The 15298-nt window shown below is 32.6% G+C and overlaps 1 pseudogene; it reads right to left on the bottom strand.

Moving 5' to 3' along the window:
- Positions 1-12804: 12804 nt before the first annotated feature.
- On the bottom strand, positions 12805-13749 carry LOC149571483 (cyclin-B2-1-like; annotated as a pseudogene).
- Between the last annotated feature and the right edge of the window lie 1549 nt (positions 13750-15298).

Below are 15298 nucleotides of genomic sequence, written 5' to 3'. Positions count from 1 at the left end.
AGTGAAGAAGAAAGATGAGTTGAAGTGTGGAAGAGATGAGAAGTCAAGAAGTCAAGTAAAACACTAGTTTGACCAAGCAACAAATTATTTGGTTAATGAAGAAGTTAAGCATTATCGAGAAGAATATTAAGGAACCTAAGTATTAGCTGAGTAATGGTAGTGATTGAGAAAGATAAAGGAAAAATGAAGTAGTGATCGAACACAATGATGATTGAGAAAGCCAGTGCAAGCCAAGTGTGACAGAACAATAGTGACCAAGCTACCCAGTGATGACCGAGTTGAAGAACATAGTGATGACCAAGTGTTATCACATTAACAATTTGAGAAAGAATCAAGGTTTGAGGCCAACAATAATTGAATTTATGGAATAGTCAAAATGTGTTAAAGATGAGGATTGATGAGCTAACATATTTAATGTATGAATTAAGTTTGATAAGTGATCTAAGGTGAATATTCAATGAGAAGTTTCCAGAAGTTTCAAGGCAAGAAGACAAAAGATAAAATGATGAACAGATTCAATGAATCTGATCAAATCCTAAGATCTACAACTAAGTTTTAGTGACAAAAGATAAAACCTATTTATTTAAGGAGGAAAATGATATTTTTTTATAGGTTTTTTGGTGAATTTGTGAAGAATAAGTTGAAGAAAAAGATTTTTAGAGAAAAAGTGAGGAGTTGGTGAAAGAGAGATTGCTTGAGGTGTTACCAAGTAGATCAAAGATGAAGACCAATAAATGAACTAGGAATGAGCTAAATGGAGATTTGAACATGCAAAGTGAGTTGTAATTTATCATATCAACCTAGTTGTTACTTTCTAACCATTATGATAGTTAAAATCCATTAATCAAGCTTGACCTAACAATCATGTTATAAACCCTTTAATCAAGTTGACATTTTGATGGGATGTATTTGAAGACCTCTAAAAAGGCCACTGTTAATAGGATGACTAAATCCTTTAATAGGGCCACACCTTATAATGTGTTGTAATTTTGTAGAATAACTAAGAGCAGGGGTGAATCAGTTATCCAAGGTCTAGATGTATAAATAAAACTTTTCAAAGCTTAGTGAATCCATATCCATAAAAGATTTTCATGCATGCATCCATTAGATCATACAACTCTTAAACTTTGTAGGTTACCATCCTAGGTCAAAACAACTTTGTAGAAATGTAAACATGAAACATAATAGATTCAATAACGCAATCGACACAAGGATTTTATGTGGAAACCTAATTTGGGAAAAGTCACTAGTAACATGCTACCAATTATCAATCTTCTGAAATAATACCCTGTAAAAGGTCAACCCTAATAAAGGTTACAATACACATTGTTAAATGTGACCTGGTTAGAGGATTTTAATTACCTTGTTAGGAGTGAGCCTTGTTAGAGGACTCTAGATCATTCACTTGGAATGTCACCAAGTTAAAGGATTTACAAATGACTATTAGGTCAACATTAATCCATAGGATTTACCCTAGACTGATTAGAAAGTAACAATAAGACTTGATCTAGTAACAATTTACAACTCACTTGCAAATTACATATCTCTATTTTAGTCCTCCATTCTACTTGTCTTTCACACACTTAAGCTTTGATAGCTTGTTCACCCTTCAAGTATTCATACTCTTAAGCCTTCTTTTGTTACATACCAATAACAATCTCTTCTGTTCAACCACTAAATGAAGCAATAACCTAGACTCCTTCTCTTCCTTAGGTTCTTGTACATTACCAACCTTGCTTTTGACTAGCTATCTCTATAAATAAAGAATTAAGATCTTTTCCATATAACCTTAATCATTCATTTTAGGGTTAGGTAGGATTCAATAAATCTACCCACTTTTCCATTTGGTTCCTCTAGAAATTTCTTTCTCAATCTTCCTTGAATTCACCTCAAAATGGTTTACCTTAATTTCTATTCCACCAGCTCATCATAGTTATCTTCCACATGCTTCACACAATTCAAGAAAAAATAGTCAGCTTGGATTCATCAAATCTATGATTTAACATGAATACTGGCACTTGACATCAATATGTTGTCACTCAGCTTCAATATTGTTCTTTCACTTAGTCAACACTAGTTCACTCAGAAAATAGTAAATTTTATTGATGCTTGGCATCAACTAAAATTTACTCGGCATACACTAAGTTCACTTGGCATACATTGAATCTTCAGTTTGCTCAGCTCCAACTAATTTTCTTCTCGACTTGCACTAACTTTTCTCAACACCTACTATGCACTTGGTCAAGCTTGGCAGGCACAATTCTTCTTACTTGTTCTTCTAGACTTAATCATTGTATCCAACCTTTGCAATGTTAATTAGATAAACAATATACTATATCAACTCTATCTTAGCTGATCTTTGTACTCCTTTTTCATATCATAATTCAACCTTTCCTCTAGGTACTTTTGTTATCTTATTTGATCAAAACCTCTTTATCAATAAAAAAAATGATAGTAATCAAATCAACGAAGCAATTCTATTACTAACAAGTAACATGTTTGACATCAGTGACAAAATAATGATTGTTTCATTATAGGGTGTTTTCTCCAAAACAATCTCATATCAACAATCTCCCTCTTTGGCATTGATGACAAACCAATGCCAACAACAATACCAATAAGAAAATAATTCCTTGTATTGAAATATCTCCCTCTATTAGTAGCTTTCATCTTTTGTATAGACTACAAAATTCTGTTTGATCAATAGACAATTAACTCTTTCTTATGACTCCCTTTATCTGTCATTTTTGATATTCAGGTATCTATCTCTCTATTTGCTCTATTTTTATATCTCCCTCAATATTTGTTCCCTCTTACTAGGTAGATGTAATTCTTGTAGTCATTTCTCCTTCTTTCTCACTTCATTTGGTATTCTTCATTTCTCCCTTTACTATTTCTCCCTCTTTGAAAACAATGGCAAAGACTTGCCATCTCAACATGTAGATGTTAACAATTTTAGTTTCTTCCTCTGTCACCTTACATGTGATTGTAAATCTTCTAATTCATCTCTTTGATTAATTTAGGTAGCTCCTAAAGTAAGATCCACTACATCAAGTTGTAAGATACAACATTCAACTTTAAGTGATGCAGGGCACACTTTATGCTTTTAAGTAGCTTTGGACAAGGGTATCACCTCTAGTTTACCTCTTAGATACTCATGAGAATCCTTAGGTAATGCTTTTGTGAAGATATCAGTTATGTGCTCTTTTGTATTCACATATTCCATCTTCACCTCTTTGTCTTGAACTAACTCTCTCAAGTAATGATACTTGATTTCAATGTGCTTAGTTTTTGTGTGCATCATAGGGTTCTTTGATATATTGATAGCACTTGTGTTATCACAAAAAGTATCACAGGTTCAGTGATTTTCACCTTCATACCTTTGAGTAGTTGTTTGATCCATACAATGTTTGTATAATTTACTGTAGCAACAACATATTCAACTTCAACAATAGATTGAGATTCAATTTTGTTTCTTGCTGATCCAGGTGACCAACCACTTTCCTAAGAAAAAGCTCCTCCACTTGTGCTCTTTCTATCATCAGTATTTCCAGCCCAATCAACATTAGTGTAGGCTCTCAACTCAAAATTTTCATTTTTCTTGTAGTATAGACCATAGTCTTCTATTCCTTTCAGATATCTCATAATTATCTTAACAACCATCAAATGATTCTCCCTAGGATTAGCAAAGAATCTTGCAACTATCCCAATATATAATGCAATGTCAAGTCTAGTATATACTACATATTGCAATTTTCCAATCACAAACATGTATAATGTTTGATTCACTTTAGCTGAATCATCATTCTTTGATAACTTGTCTCCTATCACTATAAGTGTGCTAATTAGTTTTGAATCTTCTAATCCAAAAGTTTTCAATATTTCTTTCACATATTTAGACTGAGTGATGTATATACCGTATTTCATTTGATATAGTTGCAAACCAACAAAGAACTTGATCTCTCCAAACATAGACATCTCAAATTCTTTCTTCATTTCACTTGCAAATGCTTGACATAATGTATCTTGACCTCCAAATATGATATCATATACACAAATTTCAGCTAGTAAAATACCTTTACCTCTTCCTGTCTTCAAGTACAGATTGCTATTATCATTAGTCCTTTCAAATCCAATATTCACAAGATAATTGTGAAGCCTTTCATACCATGCTCTTGGGGCTTTCTTTAAACTATATAAATCTTTGTGTAGTCTAAATACCATGTTCTTGTTGTTAGCATCAACAAATCCTTCTAGCTATTCTATGTAAAGCTCTTCTTCTACTATGTCATTAAAAAATACTAACTTCACATCCATCTGATAAAATTTGAAACCTTTGTATGCAGAGTAAGCAAGTAGAGTTCTTACATCAGTGACAAAATAATGATTGTTCCATTACAGGTTCTTTTCTCAAAAAAATCTCATATCAACAATCTCCCTCTTTGGCATTGATGACAAACCAATACTAACAACAATACCAATAAGAAAATAATTCCTTGTATTGAAATATCTCCCTCTATCAATAGTTTTCATCTTTTTTATAGACTAAAAAATTCCATTTGATCAATAGACAATTAACTCTTTCTTATGACTCCCTTTATTTGTCATCTTGCAGAGCTTCTTCTTCTAACTTTCTCTAATCACTTTCTCTTTCTAATATTCAGGTATCTATCTCTCTATCTACTCTATTTTTATATCTCCCTCAATATTTGTTCCCTCTTACTAGGTAGATGTAATTCTTGTAGTCATTTCTCCTTCTTTCTCACTTCATTTGGTATTCTTTATTTCTCCCTCTTTGAAAACAATGGCAAAGACTTGTCATCTCAACATGTAGATGTTAACAATTTCAGTTTCTCCCTCTATCACCTTACATGTGATTTTAAATCTTCTAATTCATCTCTTTGATTACTTTAGGCAGCTCCTAAAGTAAGATCCACTGCATCAAGTTGTAAGTTACAACATTCAACTTTAGGTGATGTAGGGCACACTTTATGCTTCTTAAGTAGCTTTGGACAAGGGTATCACCTCTAGTTTACCTCTTAGATACTCATGAGAATCCTTAGGTAATGCTTTTGTGAAGATATCATTTATGTGCTCTTTTGTATTCACATATTCCATCTTCACCTCTTTGTCTTGAACTAACTCTCTCAAGTAATGATACTTGATTGCAATGTGCTTAGCTTTTGTGTGCATCATAGGGTTCTTTGATATATTGAAAACACTTGTGTTATCACAAAAAGTATCATAGGTTTAGTGATTTTCTCCTTCATACCTTTGAGTAGTTTTTGGATCCATACAATGTTTGTACAATTTACTGCAACAACAACATATTTAACTTCATCAATAGATTGAGATGCAATTTTTTTTCTTTTTGATCCAGGTGACTATCCATTTTCCTAAGAAAAAATTTCCTCCACTTGTACTCTTTCTATCATCAGTATTTCTAGCCCAATCAACATTAGTGTAGGCTCTCATCTCAAAATTTTCATTTTTCTTGTAGTATAGACCATAGTCTTCTATTCCTTTCAGATATCTCATAATTATCTTAACAACCATCAAATAATTCTCCCTAGGATTCAAAAAGAATCTTGCAACTATCCCAATAGATAATACAATGTCAGGTCTAGTACATACCACATATTGCAATTCTCCAATCATAAATGTGTACAATGTTTGATTCACTTTAGCTGAATCATCATTCTTTGTCAACTTGTGTCCTATCACCATAGGTGTGCTAATTGGTTTTAATCTTCTAATCCAAAAGTTTTCAATATTTCTTTCACATATTTAGATTGAGTGATGTATATACCATATTTCATCTGATATACTTGCAAACCAACAAAGAACTTGATCTCTCCAAACATAGACATCTCAAATTATTTATTCATTTCACTTACAAATGCCTTACATAATGTGTCTTGACCTCCAAATATGATATCATGTACAAAAATTTCAGCTAGTAAAATACCTTTACCTCCTCCTACCTTCAAGTATAGATTGCTATTATCATTAGTCCTTTCAAAACCAATCTTCACAAGATAATTGTGAAGCCTTTCATACCATGCTCTTGGGGCTTTCTTTAAACCATATAAATCTTTGTGTAGTCTACATACCATGTTTTTGTTGTTAGCATCAACAAATCCTTGTCTGTTCTATGTAAAGCTCTTCTTCTAATATGTCATTAAAAAATACTGACTTCACATCCATCTGATAAACTTTGAAACCTTTGTATGCAGAGTAAGCAAGCAGAGTTCTTACTCCTTCCAACCTTGCAACAGGGGCAAATGTTTCTCCACAATCTATTCCTTCTTCTCGTGCATACCCCTTGCAAACTAACCTTCCCTTATTCCTTGTCACTTCACCATTCTCATCTAACTTATTTTTGTACACCCACTTGGTACCAATTACATTTTATCATCTGGTCTAGGAACTAGAGTGCATGTCTTGTTCTTCTCAATATGTTCAATCTCTTCTTTCATGGCTTTACTCCAGTCCTCATTTTCTAAGGCATCTTTCATTTTTTTTGGGTTCATACATGCTTAGCAAACATGCATCACTTCTCATTCTATTCCTTGTCATTGGTCTAACATATTTATCTCCACTAATTTGTTCAACAGGGTGATGTCTTTTGATATACTTTGACAATCTGGGTTCCACTCTACTTTCCTCACTAGGTGTATCAACTTTTGAATCACTATGTACTTCTCTATCAAGTAATTCAACATCTCTTTCATCTACACTAATCTTAGAAGTAGAATGTACCTTAGCTTATGTCTATAACTCAATTCTTGATTGTAGCTTGGTTCCTAAATGCAATTCAACATTCATTGTATGTGACTCAACAATCATTGAAACCTGCTGTTGATTTGCAACTTGATTTACAACGTCTTCATTAACATACATACCTTCATAAAAGTATACAAAAGATTCTTCTAGTTCCTTCATAGGTTCAGCCTCATGTACCTTTGTATATTCATCAAACGTTAGATTTGTACTTTCCACAACTTTTTTAGTTTTACTATTTAAACACTTATAAGCTTTACTTCTTGTGGAATAGCCAAGGAATATACCTTTTTCACTTTTTACATCTAATTTACCATTCTTAAAATCTTAAAGAATGTAGCATTTTCTTCCAAATACCTTAAAATATTTTACATTGGGTGAGTATCTATACCATAATTCAAAAGGTGTTGATTGAGTACCTTTCTTGACTTGCACACGGTTCAAGGTATAGACAACTATACTTACAACCTCTCTCTAGTATTTCAACGTAACATTATTCTTCATCATGAGTGCCCTAGCACAATCCATTATAGATCTGTTCCTCCTTTTAGCAATTACATTTTGTGGGGGGGTCTTAGGTGCAAGTGTTTTTCTTTTGATTCCTCTGTCATTACAAAACATCTCAAACTCATTTGATGTAAATTCTGCACCTCTATCAGATCTCAGACATTTAAGGCTTTTACCTATCTCATTCTCAAATTTTGCTAAGTACCACTTAAACATTTGGAAAGCATCAATTTTTTTTTTCACAAATATAACTACCATCATCCTAGAATAATCATCAACAAATAGGATAATGTACTTTTCAGCTTTGTAGCTTTGCACTTTAATTGGTCCACACAAGTTAGTATGAAAAATATCAAGACTTTATTTAGAGGTGTGAGTCTTACTCTTATAACTAGATTTTTTCATCTTGCTTAACTAACATTATTTGTAAATTATATTGTTAGGTTTCTTCAATTTAGGCAAACCTCTTACTCTTTTCATGTTACTGATTCTCACTAAGTTATCAAAGTTAACATGACATATCCTCTTGTGCCATAACCACACATCATCAAATTCTATAACAAGACAAGTAAAATCATTCATATCAAGATCAAGTAGATGTAAGACAAATATCAAGTAAATTTAATATGAAAAAAATGGAAAGGAAGGTTATAAGTTGCGACTTTAAAGAATAGATAACATTTGAATTATGAAGAAAGGTCTTGCAAAGGGACATTATACAAAAGTTGTGTGCTTAAATTTATGATGGATAGGGAGTGTGTATAGGGGGAGGAGTAAATCGGTCATGTTGTGGCAATGGAATCCCAATATGGATAAAAGATTTGAGGGAGCCCCAAGCTGAGCATGTCCAAACTTGATAAGTAGTAAATTTACCATCCACATCAAAATTAAACATGTTCCTAGTGGATAGGGAGTGTGCACAAGGGGAGGATTAAATTGGTCATGTTGGGCCAAGAGAGTCCCAATATGGATAAAAATCTAAGGGAGCCCCAAGCTGAGCATGTCCAAACTCAAGAAGCAACAAATCTACCATCCACATCAAAATCAAACATGTCCCTAGTGGGTGGGGAGTGTGTAGAGGAGGAGGAGTAAATTGGTCACGTTGGGGCAAGAGAATCCCAACATGGATTAAAATTTAAGGCACTCCTAAGATGAGCATGTTCAAACTCAAGCACCAATAAATCTACCATCCACTATGGAATTATACACCCTATTTTAGTACTAGCTAAAGTAAAATTGTTAAAATATGCATCTTCAAAAACTTTTGATTCCTAGGCAAAGGAAAGGAGCGCAATATTCACAATCAAAGTGGTAAAACATTTCCTTACCTTTTCTTGTTTCAAACTATAAGCAAGATTCTAACATCTATAATATGTGTCTACATCATGTCTTCATGCAATAATATGTTTTCTTCTCATCTTCTTGTTGGAATACTTAAGAATAACTGAGAGGGGGGAGTGAATCAGTTATCCAAGGTCTAGATGTATAAATAAAACTTTTCATAGCTTAATGAACCCATAAAACATTTATCATCATGCATGCATCCATAAGATTATGCAATCACTTAAAACTTGTAGGTTACTATCAAATCAATTTGCATAAATGTAAACATGAAACATAATAGATTCAACAAAAAATTTGACACAATGATTTATGTGGAAACCCAATTTGGGAAAAACTACCAGTAACATGCTACTCATTTTCACTCTTCTGAAGTGATGCCCTGTGAAAGGCCAACCTTGTTAAAGGTTACAATACACACTACTAAATGTGACCCTATTAAATGATTTTATTGGTATAAATAAGTATTTACTATTTATACTTAAGTTTACTTAGGTTAATGCTTTAGCATATTAGTTGTTATGTAGACAACTAGGAGTTTTCATATTCATATGAGTTGTCACGTAGACAACATAGTTGTTTGCACTCCAATTGAGCACATGTTGTCTACTACATCTCTTTATGAGATACACCTTTGTAACTTTATCCTCTCATTTTTGCACGTACATTCATGCACAATGGAGAATAATCCACTCTTGGTGGATATGTGCTTAGTTGTGATGATTATCTCTTTGTTGACTCCTAGTCATTTTAGTTTCCTTTATATACAAACACTTCTAGTAAGTATTCATTTGATATCCATTATCATTCTGATCATTATTGAGATTCTCATTTGATCACTATTTTTCTTTCTTGTGCTATCTACTGAGCTTCTTGATCTTGGTGTTGAATTATTGCCTTAGGCAAATTCTTACATGGTATCAGATCCATGGGAGCTTCATTGCATAGCCAATGGAGAGTTTCATTTTGCTTCATTTTGGAGGGCCACAATTTAGATTTGGGATATACACAATTATTAGGAGCATCTTGAAAAAGATTTGACCTCACCATTGCATTCAAGTGGCTGCTTCCATAAATTTTGACTATAAATTTGCCCATCTTAGGCAAAAGTCAAAATAGAGGCGATTTTTTTTTTGCAAATTGGACTTGGAGGCCTAATTTGCCAATTTGGAAGATTACATTTGAAAAATTGGTTTGCAAAATTGGAGCAAACTCAATCCTGCATCATTTAAATGAGCTCGATCATAACAAGTAGTCAATCATTACAAACAAATCTACATTTTGTGGGATTCATGACATCTAAGACAAACAGTTCACATCTCGCTGGTAGCCTAATTAGATATTCGTGAAGCACTCAATTTAGTAGAGGCTTTTCCCAAACATGCAAATCATAGTAGATTATGGTCAATGCAAAATTCTAGCACTAAATATAATTTGCATTCCTTCATTGTTATCATGACAAACATGAGCATTGTCTTTGTAAGCAAGCTAATTTGACCTATAATGATCACCATTGTCACCCAAGCTCACTGCCATAGCTCTCACATACTTTTTTAGGCCTAATCATTGGCTCTAGACTAAGCACGATAGACTTGGAGGCTAACCACACTATCGTAGCCAATACACACCATCCAAGGATTAGTCACTTCTTTGCTGGCACACATTTGACATTGTCAATCTACTCCCGTAGTGACTCCATAGTCAGTGAGAAGATCATGTTCAAGAAAAGAAATTTGGTGGGAATTGACCCATCCTTGCATAGATCTGATTTTACTTTCTGGGTAAAACATCTATCACGTGGAGATCTGACCTTGTTGTCTCTAATCTTCATTGGGTGATCAGACACAATAATACCCGAGTTCACCCAGACATTGACATCCTCACACTAGTACATTTTGGCAAATATGTGACTACATGACTACATTTTTTAGTCACGCCACTAAAGAATTTAGTCACATGACTAAAATTGATCAAATTCCATTATTTCTTTGTAATTTATAGGTACAGGTGACTAAATAAATGACTAATTTGGTCACTAGGTAAAATCACAAGATCAACTAAATAGAAATGACTAAATAAATGATTGCATAATTAGTCACAAACTACCAAATAAGAAACTAAATAAGTGATTGAATAATTATTCACTAATGATCAGTCATTTTTACTTTCTTTAACTTACTTTCTCTAACATTTAACATCAATAGATTATGCTAATTTGATCTTATTTCTTTAATGGGTAGGAGTTGTAATTTTTTAAAAGTGCGGTCATATATTAATATTGTGCTAAATATAAACATATTATTGCTTTCACTTGAAAAATGTTTGCATGCTTATTATTTTCCCCTAATATCCCAAATCTATTTATAACAACAAGAATCAAATCCATTTAGGATTTCATAGAGAATTGAGATATTTTTTTTTCTCCTTCTAACTATGTTGATGATTAGGGAAAGGTTTAATCAGTTTGAATTTTTCTAATACATTTTATTATTAAACAATGCAAAGATTTTATGTTGATCTTGACATGGCATGAAAAATGTCAAATTAATAAGTACATAGAGGATGAATTTTTTTAGTGTTTTAATCTATATGTATGTCAAATTCTAATTTTTTATGTTGACCTTAACATATTGAAGGCATTTCCACATAACAATACCTAAAAAACATGAAATCATCGAATCAATTATATATGATAGGTTCCTCAATCTTATCAAAAGAGACATTTAATATTTGACAAGTCATTAAATGCTTGGTTTCACCTTAACCCATCTCTCATGAAAATGAATGGAACATAAATTAGCACTCGTTACATCTAGGTGATGCTCACAAAGTTGTCGGTGAAGCACTAATTATTTTTAGGAGGTAAACCATCCCAAAACTACTCTAGTGCAAAAAAATGTTTCAAAATATTAAGATATTTAAGATAAAATTAACATGTTTTAAAAACTTAAATTATTAATATTAATTATCTTAAATCTTAAACTAAATCAATTTTAATTTTCTTAAACTAAAAAAGAAAAGATGAATTTAACATCATGTAAACATCACCTAAAATATTCTATTAATTGGTGTTTAATAATAATTTAAAATAAAAATTAGAAAAATTATATGAATTTTAATTCATTATTATTAATGATCGAAATAGAGTAATGGTACAAGATATTTGGGTGCCATATATATAATTGCAAAATAAACTCAATTTCAATCTTTGATTCAGTGCAAAAGATAGAGGATTGGCGGCAAAAAATTCATCTTCATTTTGAAAAATTGAGGGTTGAAGAAACTTGCGGTATGTTTCTTAAGAGTTTTCAATTCAAATCCCTTCATTGCTTCTTTAGTTATTTGGCACAAGATGATGCATGAGCAGATGGATTCGATTCAATGTAATTTGTGGCACACAAAAAGGTTTTATTCTTATTCTCCCATAATATGTTCAGTCAATTTGAATTGCTTTCAAGACATGATTATTATCCTCTACACCATGTAATACTCACAATTATGTCAATTTTGCTTCCAACAAGAATTCCATTTTTGGTCATGGAAAATATAGTCTTATTTGTGTGTACTGAGAATTCATGAAGGCAGATCAAACAATGCTCTTTTATCTTATCTTGGTACATTTAACATTTTGTTTCTCATTGTGAGCATGTTTGGATATTTTTCTTGATGTATATCTTAGGGTTTTAGAAAAAATTTTAATCTTTTTAATGTTTAATGTATATCTTATGGTTTTTGGACACATCCTAGTTATCTAAGGAGTTTGCATTCTGCAAAGTTTTATTAAGGGGTTATTTTCATTATTATGAAACTCTTCTTCGTATCTTTTTTTTTTTCACAAAATGGAAGGGAAATAATTTCTTTTGTAATTAAAAGAAAACAAGAATGCTGCACCAGATTGGTGTTCAAATTTTTATACTTTTTCATTTCCAGGCAAACAAAAAATTCTAACTATCACAATTGATCACTGATCACCCTAATGTAGCCAAATTATTGTTAGCCAAATTATAGTTGCAACAATAGTATTGTTAGACTAGACAATATTGCAGTCTCTTTGCTAAATTATTGTTATCCACATTCTCTTCATGTTAATGAAGAGATAAGATAATCCTCCCCCCTTGACCCTCTTCAATTCATGTTATATATACAATAACTTAATCTCTTTACTTGTCTAGTCTAGAATAGAATCTCATCTGCAATCATGAGAGTTGGTTCTATCCTTGCTACATAGTCATATTTGGAAGATGAGTATTTTCTGTGGACACATGTTAGGTTGCCCTACCCTACATTGCGATGGTACTCCACAATCATCTTGGCACATTCTTGAAGTTGGCCTTTTGAGTAGCTAGCATGATGTTCAATGGTCCTATTCCAACAAGGAACTCTATTTAGTGTACACAACTATAGTTGCTACCATTTATGGTGGGTACCTCAACATTTCATACTCCACTAGACAAAGCTCCATGAAGAAGGACAATGTCTCCAACTCTTCATCAAATTTAGCTACCTTGAGAAATATCTTGATGAAAACATAAGGGGTTGGTACTGTTATATTAAATCCCAATACATTGAGCATTGATTTTTCCATTTGTAAAACTTCTTCTTTAGTGTAGGCTTTGTCTAAAATTTGGATGAAATCATCAACTATGGGAATAAAGACCTCCTCATACTTGTAGGCCAAGAGAGTAGCAATAACCCCTACTACCTATAAATGCTTTCTCATTACATTTTCTTTTCAGAGGTATCTATATATACTATTGATAGTCAAGAACAATGTTTCATCTAGCAGCTCGAACTTCAAATGTACCTCAATGAGCCAATCAATCAGAATACTTCTCATTCTCTCATTTATATTTGTTTGTTCTCACATATAATCTTGGGGAACACAACTAAGGTGTTCCCTTTCTCTATACATAGTGTAAATGTCTTGTACATAATCTGAAACGACCAATTGGTTTTCACCATCTTCCTCTTCACTACACCAACAATCTTCCTTACATCATTAGACATGAGAGCCATGTTTGCAGCTTCCATGGCTATTACAGAGCCCTCCACACCAATAATTATCCCCACATCTACTGATGCTAATGCTGGTGCATCATTAATTCCATCCCCCACCATGCTAGTCTTTCCCTCCTTCTTTAGCTCTCCAATAAATCTCAACTTGCCTTTTGGTAGTAATTGGGCATGGAATCCAATTTCTCCCACTTGTACACCATTAAGAGGGCTCTTTTGTTACTTAAAAATGTTGTGACATGATTGCTTGCTCAAACTAGTCATTAAGGCTTGTACCTCTTTTTTGACTTATCCAATAGAAAGAGTACTATCATGTAAGTATGACCACTCTAATTCCTAATTTTTGAAATTAGTAAGGAATTAAAGAACACAAATTAATCCATGCAAACCAAAAATAATAATGACAAGAAAATCACCAAAAGAAAAATTTGAAAAACAATCTCCAAAAATTGAATGCATTCTACAAGGGATTAGTAGCCACTCTTAAATTGGCTGAAATCTCATAAATGTCTCACTGTTATTTATCGTAGTCCTCAATGTCTAGAAATCAAATCCATTGAATTAGGACTTACTTCAAAAAAGAATGAATAATTAAATTATAAATTCTTAACTTGTTCATAGCGTATGGAGGCAAATCACCATGCCAAATTTTTTTTTTTGTCTACATAAAATATAGATCTAATCTTCTTGTGTATTTTCTCCTCTCAAGTAGGACTTGGATAACTTATTTAAAGATTCCAGATGTGTCACATATTGCACAAAATAGAAATGGAGTAACAATACTAATGAATTGGGATTATTTGGAAGGGATTAAATAGAGAAAATTGATATTAGTCATTTTGTAGTAGAATGGCTATTCATTCCCTACTAAGAGTATGACGGAGACACAACCCAAGCACATAATGGACACAACAAGAAAGGGAAAATTTTATCAACTATAAAAATATGCTAGTAAACTTAGTGCAGAGAAAAAGACTCCAAAACATGCCCTATGGGCTTACAATAGCATAAATCTGGAGATAAATTCTTCTCCTAGTACCTTCTCTCAAACTCCACTCCAAATTGCCTTTTACAATGCCAGAAATATTCTTAAATAGACCCCAAAGGGTTAAGGATTAGGAATACATTCTAGAAAGTGCTAGTTGGCATCCACCAGCCAAATAGAAGGCTCCAAAAGTCGCATTAGAAGTCAGCACAAAATTAGAAGAATCTAGAAATGGTAACCGAACTTTCGGGAGGCATAACTTTTGAACCATAGCTCCGATTGACGAAATGTTTACATTATTGGAAATCAAACGAAGCGCTCTATAGCCCTATGGAACAGATTTTATTGTCCCCCATTTTTTGGCCTTGTTTGAGGTAATTTAATTCCCCTAACCTAACTTTGAAGCATTCTTAGGAGGTTTCCAAAAATTGAAAAACTGCAATAACTTTCAAACTATGGGGCCTTTTGACCTGATTCTTTTTTTGGAATGCTCTAAATTACAATTATAATATTTTGACCAATTTACACCTTCTAGTTCACCAAAATGATGGCTCAATTAAATACTCCTATTTTTTTGACATTTACACATATCCCAAGGTGATTAAAAACTCTAACCCAGAACAGTAATAGTGGAATTGTGAGAGTTGGAACCTTTATTTGACCCAAATG

This window comes from Cupressus sempervirens, chromosome 2 (assembly GCF_028749045.1).
Source record: "Cupressus sempervirens isolate cs-2001-9-10 chromosome 2, ASM2874904v1, whole genome shotgun sequence".
Lineage (NCBI taxonomy): Eukaryota > Viridiplantae > Streptophyta > Pinopsida > Cupressales > Cupressaceae > Cupressus > Cupressus sempervirens.
This window is presented reverse-complemented; position numbering and strand designations above follow the sequence as displayed.